Below are 17,827 nucleotides of genomic sequence, written 5' to 3'. Positions count from 1 at the left end.
GCTTCTACTTTTCTATGCTGGCAAACACAGATTGAAACTAAATAAAGAAACTTTAGAAAAAGGAACCTGACCTGAGGTAACTTAAAGTGGTTGGCCATTATCAATTAGTTGATAGTTTAGTAACCATGCATATATTTGGGGAAATTCCTGGAGAGTTAATCTTCATGTTATTTCTGTATGAGAAAGCCAAGATTCTTTATCACTTTGTCTTGATGAAAAAGAGGATAATATAAGAGCTGGATAATTGTACACTTAAGTAGATTTGCTGGTGTTTGGAATGGCTATCTTCAAAGCACATTAGATAATGGGCTATGTCAATATTTGTGTGATGGGAGCAGATTTAGGCATCCCACAGTATTCCTACCTTCTCTTCTAGTCTGTTAAATATAAAAATACTCAAAGGGGGTCATAAAAGATACGATGATCAATTATCAGATGTTAAAAATGTGGAATGAATAGCTAACATTGGATGTAAAACCAGTGTCTAAAATAATCTTGATAGTTTTAAATAATGAGAGCTAATCAAGATGAATTTTAGTGGGATAAAAACAAAGGAAAAATATAAAATGTGGATGATATGATTTAACAATGGAACGTCTGCAAAAGAAGTGGCTACAAGAAGAAAATTATTTAATGATGGAACGTGTCTGCCAATAAAGTCTATTCTGCTTAGGCGACATTGTGCTGATGTCCAAATCAAGGGAGAAAAGAGTCCTACAACTATTCACATGTGAGGTAGCAGGTGAGAGGTAGTTCTCTCTTTCTGGTGACCATTCATACTCCAGTCAATCCATGTATAACCGATTTTTACTGTACCTCCCAAAGGTACCATTCTGAGATATCTTGATGTCCATAGCTAAGTATCTAACCATTGGTCAGAACTAATGACTCAGGAACGCATTTGTTGATCTCATTTTACTTTCCTTCCATCAAACTCCTTGTTCATGGGTTTTAGGGGAAACTACAGAATGTTTCAGAAGCCTGCCAGGCAATGAGTTCCACTCTCTTTTATGACATCCCTAAGAGTTTTGTAAAATGTCTCATGTTCCATATTTATGAGAGTGTAAGCACTGGAGTCACATCTGGATTTCTTTCCCCCATCAACAATAACAACAGCAGAATGACTATCATTTTCTGAGTATTGAGTATGTGCCAAGTACACACAATAACTCATTATAAAGATGAGTAAACTAAGGCTTAGAGACATGAGCAATATGCCTAAGCTTACCTAGCTAGTCAATAGTGAAGCCAGAGCTTAAATTCAGGCCTTCTCACTCCATAGGTGCAGCTCTGCTTATAGTTTGGAAAGAGCTATGCACTGGGTATAGGGGGGTTAGGTCCTAGGACAGGTCTGCCTTACCTAATATTGTGATTAAACACTTAGCTTTTCTGGGCCTCCACTTTCTCATCTGTAAATTGGATTGGCTAGATGGAATGGTCAAGAAGGTCTCTTGCGGATCCAATCCTCTAAATCTGCAGTTCTTTGAGAATTTGGATCTCTCTCCTCTAACTTAGTGAAGTGAAGAATCAACTAGAACCTGTTTCTGAAAATAATTATTTCTAGGAGAAAATTTCAGTGTTAATCTCCGCAGTTTTAAAGGCAAGAAGTAATAGGAACAGATGGAATCAATTCCCTGATATGATTTTGAGGAAAGATACCAAACATTAAATGTGTAAATTAGAGTTATTTCTCTTTTGGGTGGATCTCAAAATTATTCTAAGAGATTTGGTCTTTTAATCGTACGGATATGTCAGAGGATGTCAAACGGGATTGTGTATACTTTCTCAGAATTTTGGTTAAAGCTCAAAAATTGAGAAAAAATACCTTATATGTGCCCATGCATTCTATGGAGAGCTGTTCTCTAAAAAAATGTCCGAAAACTAATATTTGGTGTGAAAAGTCAGTGAATGGAAGGGGGCATGAGAGGAGCTTTTGTGGGGCTGCTAGTGTTTGGGGGTACTGGTTATAAGAGTATGTTAATTGCAAAAATTCAATGAACTGTACATTCATGAGTTGAGTTTCTCTGTGTTTATGTTGTATGTCAACAAAATTTTTACCAAAAACTGTATCAGAAAGGTTCAGCTGCTAACAACTTCAATCACCTTCGGGATACATAAGAGAAAATTAACTACTTGAAAATGTTACTAAATAAAATCATTAAGGTAGAGAGTTATCAATCAAATTCATCCTCTATATCCTGTATATATTTTTATTGTACCAATCAGGAGACTAAAAATTACACCAAAATAACTTCAGTCTAGAGTTTTTGTAAGGGAAACCCAATTGAAAAGTGAAATGGCAAAACTAATTTGCACTAGTGTATTCTAGACCCTGAACATCCCCTCCCTAAAGAATCTGCATTCTAAAACAAGACCATTAGGACAAGCAATGCATAAAAACAGAAATAAATCCTTAAATGATGGAATATGAGGCACCAGGAAGGGAATACATCGTAATATATTTCTAATTCTGTGTCGATTACATCGTGTTCACCACTCAAAAACTAATTATAGTCCATCCCCTCACATATGAGCCTAATCACCCCTTTTGCCCTCCCCCTCTGGTAACCACCAATCCAATCTCTGTTGCGGTGTGTTTGTTTGTCATTGTTTTTATCTTCTACTTACGAGTGAGATCAAATGGTATTTGACTTTCTCCCTCTGACTTATTTCACTCAGCATAATACCCTCAAGTTCCATCCATGTTGTCACAAATGGCCAGATTTCATGATTTCTTATGGCTGAATAGTATTCCATCATGTATAAATACCACATCTTCTTTATCCATTCGTCCCTTGTTGGGCACCTAGGTTGCTTGCAAGTCTTGGCTATTGTGTATAATGCTGTAATGAACGTAGGGGTGCAAGTATCTTTATGCCTTTGCGTTTTCGAGTTCTTTGGATAAATATTCAGCAATGGGATAGCTGGATCATATGGTAGACCTATTCTTAATTTTCTGAGGATACTCCATACTGCTTTCCATAGTGGCTGCACCAGTTTGCACTCCCACCAGCAGTGAACAAGGGTTCCCTTCTCTTCACATCCTCTCCAACATTTGTTGTTTCCTTTCTTGTTGATTATAGCCATTCTGGCCGGAGTGAGGTGTAGTTTTGATTTGCATTTCCCTGATAGCTAATGATGTTGAACATCTTTTCATATGCCTGTTGGCCATCCATATATCTTCTTTGGAGAAATCTCTGTTCAGATCCTTTGCCCATTTTTTAATTGGATTGTTGGTTTTTTTTGTGTATAAGGTTTTTTCAAAGGATTCTATTCTCAAGAAAGCTCATAGAGGTTAAATCTCTATATTAAATTATTTTCTCTAATCTTCTCCAACTTCAACTCCCTCCAAATTCATACCCTCATTCCTATCACCCTAGCAAATCCACATTATAGCTGTGCTTGTATCCCTGCTGCCTATTAAGAGAAAAGAAAGAGTGAAACTGTAAATATGACCTTCCTCCACAAAATAGAGGACATACAGATGTCCTCTTCTTCTTCTTCTTCTTTCTTTTTTGCTGAGGAAGATTTGCCCTGAGCTAACATCCATGCCAATATTCCTCTGTTTTTTAGTATTTGGGCCGCCAACACAGCATGGCTGCTAACAGAGCCATGTAGGTCTGAGCCTGGGAACCAAACCGAGGCCACCAAAGTATAGAACACTCAACTTAACCACTAGCTCACTGGGGCTGGCAGTAGATGTCCTCTTAAAAGCATAGTATCAACAGATAAGGTGAACACCCACATTTTGAGGAAATTTGAAGGAGATAAAGAATTCCAGCTAAGTTTTAAAATCTTAATCACAAAAGGAGATAACAAAGTGTTTCAAGATAAAAAGGGATGCAGCCCATTGTTATGATTGCAAGACAGTTTCTGCTTTATACTACTACACTCTAGGAACCAAAAGATTAGACCAAAGTGGATTTGAAACAGCTACTGATAGGAGTTGAATGACCAGTAAAGTAATTTCCTCTATAAACCTCTTCAAAGATAAGAATACTAATGTAGAAACGTAGGAGCAAATAGTAAGAACCATATTGTAGCAACTATTCTCAAGACACAAAGATTTAGAACACTGGTTCTCAAAGTATGGCCCTGGACCCAGCAGCATCAGCATCACCTGGGAATTTCTTAGATATGCAAATTCTGATACTCTTCATCAGACCTAATGAATCAAAAACTCCAGGGATGGAGCTCAGCAATCTATGTTTAATCTGTGTTAGTCACCCTTCCTTGTAATTCTGATAGATGCTTAAATTTGAGAAGCACTAGTTTAGAGACAACTTAGAAATGAATTTACACATATGAACAAACATTGGATAATTGTCTAGATTCAAGAATCCACAGGAATAAAAGAGGCATACAACAAAACCTATGCACTTCAGGGTCATGAAACTTGGTTAAGAAACAACATAATTTACAGATATTTTTAAAATCTAACATGACAATAAAGAAGAGGGCATGGAGTAATCAGGTTTAGCTTAACTGCCAGTTTAATGGAATTGAATATTTCTTATGCAATTCTAGAGGAAGGAAAGATCACTTACTCCTGGTGAGATTAAAGAAGATTGCTAGGAGAAAGTGATGGTTAGGATTTTTAGGGTTTTGAATGGAAGTCTGAAAGTTAGAGAGAAAGTGAGTATACGGGCATTCAAGACTTGGAGAAACTGCAAATAGCATTTCAATGACTGAAGAGATTGATTAACTGGAATAGAGGGTTCATGTTCATTGAAGACATATGGAATGGGCTTTGGTCTTGTCCTTAGAGTTTTTCTTTCGAATTTACTGGTATCTTTCTAGTATTGTGATGCCTTGAATAATTTTATTTAAATATTTCCTCCAATATTTCTACTTGTTTTAAGTGAGAGGGTGGTCTGAGTAACCTGAGCTATCATTACTGGAAATGAATATTGAATAACTTAATAATGCACACACCGTTTTTAGATGCCAGCCATATCTAAGTAACTGTACTAGATTCTGTAGATGCAAAGTTGAACTAAATGCAGTTTATAGTCTGCTAGAAAAGACAGTAGAATGTGATGTGTTATACTTTGGGTATGTAGGGTTTACTGATTCCATACTGTTTGAGATATAACAATTGTGTGTGCCCCATGCTGGATTTCCACTGCAAAACAAAAGATGTGAGGCAACTATTTAGATTACAAAGTCATGAGAATATATCTGGAAAAGAATTGATATGATCTTTAAAATCGTATCATCCGTACCATATGATCCAGCAATTGCACTCCATGATATTTGCCCAAAAAAGTTGAAAACCTATGTCCACACAAAAACTTACATACAGACATTTATAGCAGCTTTATTCATATTTGCCAAAACTTGCAAGCAACTAAGATGTTCTTTAACAGGTGAGTGGGTAAATAAACTGTGGAACATCCAGACAATGGAATATTATTCAGCACTAATAAGAAATGAGCTGTCAAGCCATGAAAAGACATGGAGGAAACTTAAATGCATATTACTAAGTGAAAGAAGCCAATCTGAAAAATCTACATGCTGCATGGTTCCAACTATATGACATTCTGGAACAGGCAAAACTATGGAGACAGTAAAAAGATCAATGGCCTGTCAGGAGTTTGGGGTGGGGGAGCATGAATAGGCAGAACATAGAGGGCTGTGACACTATCCTGTAGGGTACCATAATGATGAATTACACATGTGTCCAAACCCATAGAATGTCCAACACCAGGAGTGAACTGTAATGTAAACTATGGACTGTGGGCGATAATGGTGTGTCAATGTAGATTCCATTGATTGTAACAAATGTGCCACTCTGGTGGGGGATGATGATAATGGGGAAGGCTGTGCATGTGTGGAGGCAGGGGGCATTTGGGAACTTCCTTTACCTTCCTCTGTTTTGCTGTAACCTAAAACTTCTCTAAAAATAAGGTATTTAAATATGAAAAATAAAATCTTGTTCCTGTAACATCTGACATGTTCTGGCTACCTCTTTGGTCTCCTCTCATACTGCTCACCTCTGATGTTCTGCCATCCAGCTCCTAGGCTTCTTTCATCCCTCCAGAAGGTGTTGGTTCCTTTTGCAGGAGAGCCTTCACACTTGCTGCCCCTTCAGATTGGAGTACTCTCCCCATCTCTCCCCGCTTCCTGCTCATTCATCACCTTTCATCTCTAGAATCACTTCTTCAGGGAAACTTCCTTGATGCCCTAATCAGTTAAGGTTCCTTTGTTGGACCCTCTGGTAGAATCTTGCCTCTCCTTTAGCATACCAATCTGGGTTTATAATTATATACAACCTGTAGTTACTTGATTAATGTCAGCTTCCTGCATTAGACTGTAAATTTCTTGAAAGCAAGGATGGTTTATTAACACTTTACATAGTGCCTGGTACATAGGAAGATATCAATGAATGAAATGTTAAGCGAAAAAAAACATATCATTTCTTCACTTAGCATTTTCAATGAGGTTTGGCTGATGAATGTATTACGGTAGGCCAGTGGTCCTCACCCCTGGCTGCACATTAGAATTACCTGGATAACTTTAATAACTACTGACATCTGGATCCCATCCTTAGAGATTCTGATTTGAATGGGGTAGGGCAATTCTAAGGTGCAACCAAGGTTGAGAGCCACTGATCAGGTTCCAGTCTGAAACAGCAAATCATAAGCCTGAGATGTCTGAGGATTTAGGAAACAAGAGTGCAAGAGTCTTTGAATGTCTTTCAAGAAAAGAAAAATAGTTTACTTTCGTCATGAAAATACTGATTACTGTTTGCTACATTTCATTGTGGAGTCACAGCCAAAAGTAAAAACATTTTATTGAATAAATTTGATAATTAAGAACTGAACATGAGTACATTTTTATGTTTTTCCTAATTAGATAAGTCTTGGATTAATCAAAGTGTAACTTGACCCAGAAAGAATTTTTTAAAAAACGTAATTCATTTTGTAGTACAAAGTATCATCATAGGATATGCAGTTTATGAGAGCACTGACAGCTCTCCAAAAGTGTAATTACCTGAATTTCTAAACAAGGAAATAGAAAATTCTTCTTATATTCAATGAAAATTTTTCTGCAGAAATGATTTTCATGTTTTTATTTGATTTTTATTGTTTGTTTCATAGGTCTTCACTGTAAAACACAAATATTTAATCACTAAATTATTGCTTATAATTCTAATTCAGCTTAACTCAATGAATAAAAATATTTAGTTTTCTCTTTTTAAAAAGATAATGTCTTAAAACACTATGGAAGTGGTTCAGTGCTAAGTGAGACCAAAATAGGTCCACATGTGATTGGAAACTTGATGTTTGACAGAGAAATATTGTAAGTCAGTGGGACAAGGATGGCCTGTTCTTTAGATGGTAAGGGGACTCAGTTATCCATATGAGAAAAAAAGTATAAAAGTAGACACTTACTTCATTCATACACAGAAATCAATTCCAGATTGATCAAGATTTTAAATGTGAAAGAAAATACTTTAAATCTTTTTAAGTAATAAAGAAGTCTCTATGACCTTTGGGTCGGGAAAAGACTTCTTAAACAAGACTTAAAAAGCAGAAACCATAAAGGAAAATATTGATAATTAAGTCTATATAAAATTTAAGAACTTCTCTTCATCAAAAGATATAGTAAAGAGAGTGAAAAGAGAAGCCATAGTGGTAAATGATATTTGCGCACCAATTACTAAAAAAACCTGGAGGATTCGGAGTGTATAAACAGTATCAGAACTCAATTAAAAGAAAGAGCCCCCTCAAAAAAAAAGAAAGATAAACAAATGACATAATCTATATTTTCATGGAAGAGGAAATACAAACAGCCATTAAACATATGGAAATGTTAAGATAAATTACACACTAATTTGAATGACTGAGATTAAAAACTGACTGTACTAAGCAAAGATGTGCTATAAAAGGAAATTGTTTTGGTTTGATTACTTTGGAAAATATTTTGGCGTTTCCTAATAAATTTGAACTTGTGCATATCCAATGACCCAGTGACTCTACTCTTAGATATATTCCCTACAAACTCTTGTACGTATACAAGAGACAAGCAAAAGAATGCTCTTAGGATTATTTTTTGTAATGACAAAAGTACTGTAAACAATGCAAATATCTACCCAAAAGAGAATAAATAATTTGTGGTATACTCATACAATGGATGTTATTCAGCAGTGAAAAACAAAATGGAGTAAAGGTGCAGGCACCTGTGTCATATCAGAATGAAAAAGTTCACAGTAGAATAAACTGGTATGATTCCATTAATTTAAATTTTAAAACAAGAAAAAACAAACAAAATATTGCTTAAATTATTTTTAGTTTGGTGTTTTTATGTTTAGTTTATAACTATGTTGTATTTTAAAACTAAATACAAGCCAGGACATGTTTAACATAAAATTCAGAATATTGAATATCTGTGTTGGAGATGAGGGTTGGGGTTGGCGAGGAACTACAAAAGAATTCAAAGTAATGTCTTTTTCTTAATCAGGGTGGTGTGGGTATATGGGTGTTCATTTTGTTGATTTGTTTCTGTTTATTCTTATCTCCTAAACTGTGCATTTATTATTATATTACTTGGTATACATGATGTATTTCCAAATATAAATATGCTATTAAAAAACTAAGGTAAAAACCAGAATTTATGGAAGTGAGACCAGACTAGAGGCAGAAAGACAGATTGAACTATAGGCTGCTGCAAGGGGAGAAATGACAACAGCCTGAGTCTCACAATGGGGAACTGAGGAGGTCAGGGGGAAGAGAAAAAAATAATTTTAGGAAATTGCCTGGGAATTTATAGTAAAAAAAAAGTTTATTTTAAAGAAACTTAATGTATAAGTAGTACTGGTCATGATCTTTCATTCTTTTTCTCTCTTTTTTAAATGAATGTTTTTAAAAACAGCTCTATTGATGTGTAATTGATATACAAAAAAACTGGACATACTTAATATATGCAATTTAATGAGTTTAGAGATATCCATACACCCGTGAAAAGCATCACCACAATCAAGGTAATAAACATATCCATCACCTCCTAAAGATTCCTCCAGATTTGCCCATCCCTTGTTTTGTGGTAAGAACATTAACATAAGATCCACCCACCTAACAAATTTTTAAGTATACAATACTGAATTGGAAACTGCAGGCACTATGTTGTGCAGCATATCTCTATAACTTACTCGTCTTATATGACTGAAACTTTGTACTTGTTAAACAATAACTACCTGTTTCTCCCTCACCTCAGCCCCCAGCAACCACCATTCTACTTTCTCTTTCTGTGAGTTTGACTAGTTTAGATACGTAATGTAAGTGGAATCATGCCCTATTTGTCCCTCTGTGACTGGCTTACATCACTTAGAATAATGTACTCCAGGTTCATCCATGTTGTCAAATACGGCAGAATTTCTTCCTTTTTTAAGGTTGAATAATGGTCCATTGTATGTATATACCACATTTGCTTTATTTTTTAATTTAATTATTTTACTGAGGTCATATTGTCTTATTGTGTAAATTTTAGGTGTGCATTATTATATCTCAGTGTCTGTATAGACTGCATCGTGTTCACCATCAATAGTCTAGTTTTTATCTGTCACCATACATACGTGCCCCTCTACCCCTTTCATGCTGCCCCGACCCCTTCTCCTCCATATACCACATTTTCTTTATCCATTTATCCCTAGATAGACATTTAAGTTGTTACCATATCTTGGCTATTGTGAATAATGTAGCAATGAACATGGGAGTGTACATATCTCTTCCAGATCCTGATTTTAATTCTTTTGGATATATACCCAGAACTGGAATTGCTGGATCAAATGGCAGTTCTATTTTTAATTTTTTAGCGAAACCCCATACTGTTTTTCATAGTGACTACACCATCTACATCAAACTAAAAAGCTTTTGCACGGAAACAATCAACAGAATGAAAAGGCAACCTATCGAATGGGAGACAATATTTGAAAAATAAAAATCTAATAAAGGATATAGGACATAAGGGAGTACTATAACTCAATAGCAAATAAATAATCTGATTATAAAATAGGCAAAGTCTTGAATAGACATTTCTCCAAAGAAGACATACAGATGGCCAACAGGTTTTTGAAAAGGTGCTCAGTATCACTAATCGTTAGGCAAATGCAAGTTGAAATCACAATGAGATATCACTTCACACCTATTAGAATGGCTATTATCAAAAAGGAAAAAAGATAGCGAGTATTGGCAAGGATGTGGAGAAACTGGAACTCTTGTACATTGTTGGTGGGAATTTAATAAACTTTTAGATTGAAGCATAACAGTGAAACACAAGTGTGCAACTCAATGAGTTTTACAAAGTAAATGCATTCATGTAACCACACCACCCAGAAAAAGAAACAGACCATGAACTGTACTCTAGAAGCCTCCTTTGTTACCCCTTCTGATCACCAAGCAACACTTCCTGACCAAAGATAACCACTATCCTGACTTCTAACATCAGGGGATAGTTTGCCTTTTTTGATTTTATGTAAGTGGAATAATGGAGTATGTATTCTTTTAGGTCTGGCTTTCCCCACAAAATTATGTATTCATGTATTTTGCTATGTATAGCAGTATATCATTAATTTTCATTTCTGTATAATATTCCATTGTTTAATCCAATCACAGTTATTTATACATTCGCAGGACATGTAAATTTGCAGTTTTGGGTTGTTTTGAATGAAGCTGCTATTAACACTCTTCTATGTGGAATTTTTGGCGTATTTTCCAGTAGGAAATATTGTTAGATATGCCTGTCGTCCATAGACACTTGCATAGACACTGATAATCAGTTTCACAAAGTAGTTGAGTCCATTTGCATACATAATTACCAAGAGTTTATGGAAGTCCTACTTGCTCCACATCCTCATAATATTTTATACTGTCAGTCTTTTTATAAATTTGTAATCCCATTGGTTATATAGTGCTATTTTATTGTGGTTTTAATTTGCATTTCTTTGATGACTAGTGAGGTAGAATACCTTTCCATATATTTTTTGGATATTTAGATATCCCTTTTTGTGCCTGTTTAAATATTTCCCCATTTTGCTATTTGGGTGATATGTCTTTTTCTTGTTGATTTGTAGATCTACAAAATTAGCAATACCTTTAGTGGAATTTTTTGTTTTTAAAGATTTTATTTTTTTCCTTTTTCTCCCCAAAACCCCCCGGTACACAGTTGTATATTCTTAGTTGTGGGTCCTTCTAGTTGTGGTATGTGGGACGCCGCCTCAGCGTGGCTCAATGAATGGTGCCATGTCCGCGCCCAGGATTCGAACTGATGAAACACTGGGCCGCCTGCAGCGGAGTGCGCGAACTTAACCACTCTGCCACGGGGCCGGCCCCACCTTTAGTGGAATTTTGAGGAGCAATCATTACAAAATTTAGCAAGAGAGAAAAAGAGTCAGAGGAAGTGGAAAAATGATTATTTAAGGAATTTTTGGGGTCATCTTTGGAAGAGTGGTAATCTGCCAGTATAAAATAGAATTATGTCTGGAATCAATACAGAAAATTATTTTCTAGAGTCACCTGCTTCCCTAGCATTACATAGAATTGTGGTACATTTCCTAAATTTTCACTGGCAAATGAGAGAAACTCATCTCTAGTCAATCTGTCATTTGCTGTTGCTCTGTTATGTAGATATTTACTGTCTGTCACCTTCTAAATAGTAGAGAGAGAAATGGATGAGGATAGGGAAGAGAGAAGGATTCACATTTAGCGCTCCCTTCTGCGCATGGTTGCTGATTTGAGAAATAACAGCAGCTACACCATGGCAGATTTTCAGCCTTATTCGAATTGCCTTTCTAAAGTGCAATTCTTCTGTATAGTGGAAATATTCCTGTGTGAAACTGATTACGATAATGTGAGGGAACATCTTTCCTCCTCTCTATAAATATTAGTTTGTTCATGATATAAAAATGAATGTTAATCTTCATTTATTTCTCTTAGAATAACATCTGCTCTTACAACAGGAAGGACTGTTTAATCAATAGACATAATGTCAGTCTCCCCATTTTATAAAGAAAAATATTTTTTCCCTTTACTTAACTAAATATTTTGCATGGTTCTTGAGGAACTTGCTTGACCATGCTACATCTTACAGAGACTTTACAGAATTCCAAAAATGCATTTCATAGTCAAAAGATTTCTCTTTCACCAAGAACTGAAATTTAACACGATATCCATCTTTCACCTCTCTCTCTCATCAACTTGCTTTTCACTGATTTCCTTTTGAAAAGTCCTCCTGCTCATTCTAATCTGAGATAGGGATAACGTTTATACCTGGGGCATGCAGCATGCTGCCTCCCTCCCTGCAATAAATCAGAAAAAAAGACAAGAAAGTGAAGGGAAGGAAGAAAGAAAATGGAAATTGAAATATGTAGGAAAATGACATCCTTTACTTTAAATAGGGCTTACTGAAAATCTTCTTCTATATATATATGATCTTCCAAGGCTAATATTTTCTTCTGAGGAAGAACATTCTGGGTCAAATAGGGAAAAGGAGATCCTATATTAGTATTAAATCTATTGAAACTCTTTGGCATACAAAGCTGCTTTACCAAAATAGTCTGTGGAATGTGGCGGTCTTCCTGAGAAGAGGAAGCATATCAATTTTCAAGTTATTGTCTCTCAGCTCCAAACCCACCCTTCCATGCTCTGCTTCGTTGTCCAGAGCTGGAACTCTGCAAAATATTTCTGCTTTGCCAGCTGATCCTTGATAGGCTCTGCCTATAGGGGTACTAGAAAGAGACACAGACAGACAGACTGCAAGGCTGGAGTGGGGAGAAGGGATTTATGCCCATTTGTTTTTTTTTTTTCTGTCAGCATCAGTGCAACAACTCTTTTTTACCCAAGCAGCAGTAGTTCCTTCCTACAGGGACAGACAAAACCAGTTTGAAGTGTTTCCAATACTCATGTAGAGCCAGCCTCATCCTACTGCTGTTAGAGACACCAATGCCAGTTGAGCTGTACCAATCCTCTCTGCTCTCTGTGAGGCCGCTTCACTAAGCAACTATGTTTTCACAATTCCAGCCTCTTCTCTTTGTTCCTGCAGCCCTACAGGTGCTGACTATTTCCTGAAGTTTCTACCTCTGTGATATCTTAGAATTTTATTTCTGTCCTTACAGTTACCTAGTTAATAATTTTATACCTAGTTAACAGTTCTTTATATTAAATAATGTTTATAATTCTCTCTGTTCAAATAACTGTTGTGCTTTCTGTCTCCTGACTGGACACACACAGACACATTTGTACAATATATATGTATGATACATAATATGTATATAGTGTATATGTAATATATGCAGACATCTAAGTGATATAAATTATTTATTGCTTTATCATTTTTCTTGTTATATAAGCAATCAAAAATTAGGGAAAAATGCCATGAAACATATCAATATACACACATACACCTTCCTGAGTGAGGCATAGTTAGGTCTATTTGGTCACATTCAAGGCTCTTGTAGGACAGATTTTAAAAATACAATGAGTGATTTTGTATTCACATAAAGGAAATTGATCACAGAGGACTTTATTTATTATGTGATGACGATGATACTGCTGGTGATAATTTTAGTAGATATCTGCTAATGACAGATATATTTTCCTTTAAAATGTCTTTGTAGCTATGCAGTTGCTTTGGAAGTATTTTATTTCTTATAGAATTCTCAAAGAAAGATGACAAATTCCTCAGAAATTCCATTGAGTGGACTGGTCATGTTGACTATTAATCATGATGATTTTTGACATAACCTTAGAGGAGAGGAAAGAATGTTTGAAGGGTGGGAAATGGTTCCATCTATTTAGGCAGATAGATAGGTTTGACTTGTGCTGTCATTTATATGAATATGTGCTATAAAGGGCCCGATTTTGATGCTAGTTGAAAGCAGCTGACAAGAGTAATTACCCATCACCAGTCCTCTTGGACATCACACATACTTTAGTTGTGGTGGGTGTATCTAGTAAAGGGAAAACAGTGTCTCTGCATTGAAAGAGGTTATATTATCCACAGGAAAAGAAAAGCCTATAACTTAAAATTGATGCAAGTTGAAACTTTTTAAGTTAATATTCAACAACTAGATTTTCATAAATTTTGAAACTACTAAGTGCTAGGAAATTATGCTAGGTATGGGTTCTACTCTCAAGGAGAAGTAGAAATGTAAATGCAAAAAAGGACAATTATAACCAGCATAATAAATGTAGCAGTAGTACTATATATACATGCTAACCACTGAAAAAGTGATTAACTTTCTGAGATGGAATTTATTTACAGGGAAGTCACCTGCACTAGGTTTGGAAGCATCTTTAACTTTATCGGGTAGACAAGGGGAGGAAAAAATATCCTAGAAAAACAAAGCATTATGTGCAGAGTCACCAAGATGTGAAGTAGCTTGCATGTTAGAAAAACTACACGTAGTTCCTAGTTGTTAGAGGATAAAGTGTGAGAGACAATGAGTGGAAAATTAAGTACAGCATATAGTCTCTTGCTAGGGGCCCGAAAAATCTGTTCAAGGTTGACTTGAAGAACATTAAGAAGGAAGGCTAACAGTCAACCATAGTCATCATTTTCTTCCCTTTCCAGTCCATTTATTTTCCAATGCAACCGTGTTTATGAGTCAATACTAAGTGTTGTCCTCTAATGAAATGTAGTGACAAACAGTTTGAAGATGTTCATAGAACATGAATAGGTATGATGCTCTTGAGACCATAAAGAAACATCAGTAAAGCATATTTGAGCCTATTCTGCTCAAATTGTTTTCCAACATATTCAAAAAGAAAAAAAAGTTAAACTCATTTAAGAAGCAAATTCGAAAAAAAGAAAAAAATCTGCTCTGGATGTTCTACAGCGAGAGTTTCATCTATGCAGACTCGTCTCCCTTGTAGAGATAGAAGAAGAGGAATAAGTCGCAGTAGCAAATTTTCCATAGTGCCAAGCTCTCCGCTTAGCGAAAAAAACTGTCAGAGGATGAGTTACACCACGTGCCTGGCACTATGACCTCCCTCCTTTCATTTTTAACCCGGCTACCAGGTACCAGAGGAAGGGTAGGATGTGAGAGCTCGTGGAATGAAGACACACAAAGAAAGCCAGTTTGCCTCTGGCAGGAACTTTGCTTCACTAAGGCCAACAGGATATAAAGAGACAAGGCCCCAGCTAGAATAATTACAGGGAACATGTGATTAGAGATGTTTGGCACCAGAAGTGGCAGATTTTCAAGACACCATCTGATGCTTCGAATAGGCCAGTAGGCACCAGTGTGTCTCTTCATGTGTAGAAGAATAAGTATAGCTAAAATGTGCACTTCATTGCTAACCTACTTCACTGAGTTTTTATAAGGATTATATGAGATAATATATTTAAAGTCAGCACAATGCCTGGCACAAAGCAAGTGCTTCTTATGGATAATAGATATCACTGTATTCTTCATCCTACTATTATTTTTTGCTGTTTTTATTTTAAAAGTTAAAGCTCAAAGTAAAAAATAATATCAATGTGTACAGAGGTCTTTCTAATTTGATAAATATTTTTATATTCTAATGATTTATAAAATCTAAGTAATAATGCAGTTAAAGAATCTGTACATTAATCTTGAAGTTGTATTTAATTAAAGTATTTGAACATCACATAAGTGCAAAGTAATGATATAGCAGCAGAGGGGAATATCAAGATTAATGACAATACTAGAGATGACTATTCTGTGAGGGAAGCAGATATTAGTAAACTAAAACAAAACCTGTATAAATAAGTGCCCACTATGGTCATGGGGATAGAAAAGAGGAGAATTTGATAGATGTTGGAGAGGCAGAATTGACAAGATTTAATGCCAAAATGAATATAATTTTTGAGAAAGGAAGCAATCAAGATGAATCTTAGCATGCTACTGTTTAATGAACTGAGAGAGAAAAGGATTGCTTGAGTGCTGCTTCTAGCATACACAAATGAATTCACTGGTAGAGGGCTGCGAACTGGGCATAGATCTCAGAAACAAATGTCGGGGCTGGATATGCAGACTTGGGGGTCATTTGCAAGACATGACAGTCTCTGACACTGTTTTCATGTTTTATTTTAAAGAACATAAAAATTTGAATAATATGTTTATACTTTTTATCACACCTAGAATAACTGTTAATTTAATGGTTAACGAATACAACCAAACCCAAGACAGCCCTCTCCATTTAGTGATGGAATATTTATTTTTATTTCTCTTTCTTTCCAGCTTTATTGAGATATAATTCACGTGCAACATTGTGTAAGTTTAAGGGGTACAATATGATGATTTGTTACACATATATATTGTGAAATCTTTACCATGATAAGATTAGTTAACATCTCTATCACCTCACATAATTACCACTTTGGTTTCGTTATGGTGACATTATTAAAGCTCTACTCTCATAACAACTTCAAGTATACAATACAGCATTGTCAGCTATAGTCACCGTGGGAACTTATTCGTCTTATAATTGAAAGTTTGTGCTATTTGACCAACATTCCTCATTTCCCCCACCTCTCAGCCTCTGGCAACTACCACTCTACTCTCTATTTCTATGAGTTCAATGTTTTAGATTCCTCATATAAGTGAGATCATACAGTATTGTCTTTCTCTGTCTTATTTCACTTAGCATAGTTCCCTCAAGGTCTATCCATGGCAGAATTTCCTTCCTTTTTATGGCTGAATAGTATTTCAGTGTGTGTGTATGTGTGTGTGACATTTTCTGTATCCATTCATCCATTGATGGACATTAGGTTGCTTCCATGTCTTGGCTATTGTGAATAATGCTGCAATGAACACGAGAGGGCAGATATCTCTTTGAGAGTGATTCCATCTTCTTTGGCGATATACCCAGAGGTAGGATTGCTGGATCATATGGTAGTTATATTGTAATTTTTTGAGGAACTTTCATACTATTTTCCTTAGTGGCTATATCAATTTACATTCCCATAAACAGTGCACCAGAGTTCCCGTTTCTCCACATCCTCATTAGCATTTATAGCTTGTCTTTTTGATAACAGACATTTTAGCAAGCATAAGGTGATATCTCATTGTGGTTTTGGTTTACATTTCCCTGATGGTTAGTGATGTTGAGCACCTTTTCATGTACTTGTTGTCCACTTGTATGTCTTCCTTGGAAAAATGTCTATTCAAGTCTTCTGACCATTTTTTATTCATATTGTTTGGTTTTTGCTGTTGAGTTGTATTAATTACTTAAATATTTTGTATATTAACCCCTTATCAGATAGACGGTTTGCAAATATTTTCTCCCATTCCATAGGCTGCCTTTTCATGTTGTTGATTGTTTCTTTTGCTGTGCAGAAGCTTTTTACTTCGATGAAGTTCTGCTTGTTTATTTTTGTTTTTGTTTCTTGTGCTTTTGGCATCATTTCCAAACAGTCATTGCCAAAATCAATGTCAAGAAGCTTTTTTCATGTGTTTTCTTCTAAAAATTTTATGGTTTCAGGTCTTACATTTAAGTCATTAATCTATTTTGGGTTAAATTTTTATGAGTGGTTTGAGATGGGGTCTAATTTCATTCTTATGCATGTGAATATCCAGTTTTCCCAACACCGTTTATTGAAGAGACCATACTTTCCCTATTGAGTATTCTTGGCTCCCCATCAAATATTAGTTGACTCTATATGTATAGGTTTATTTCTGGGCTTTCAATTCTCTTCCATTGATCTATGTGTCTGTTTTTATGCCAGTACCATACTGTTTTGATTACTATAGTTTTGTAATAAAGTTTGGAATCAAGAAATGTGATGCCACTAGCTTTCTTCTTTCTTAAGGGTATTTTGGCTATTCAGGTCTTTTGTGGTTCCACAGAAATTTTAGGATTGC

The 17,827-nt window shown here is 35.6% G+C and overlaps 1 long non-coding RNA gene across 1 annotated transcript in view; it reads left to right on the top strand.

Annotated features, from left to right (window-relative positions):
- Nucleotides 1-17,827, top strand: part of LOC123282457 (uncharacterized) — a 779,045-nt gene that overhangs the window by 474,004 nt on the left and 287,214 nt on the right. The gene's annotated exons all lie outside the window — the stretch shown is intronic.

The sequence above is a fragment of the Equus asinus genome, chromosome X, assembly GCF_041296235.1.
Source record: "Equus asinus isolate D_3611 breed Donkey chromosome X, EquAss-T2T_v2, whole genome shotgun sequence".
NCBI lineage: Eukaryota > Metazoa > Chordata > Mammalia > Perissodactyla > Equidae > Equus > Equus asinus.
Note: the sequence above shows the minus strand (reverse complement) of the source record. Positions and strands in the feature narration are given on the sequence as shown.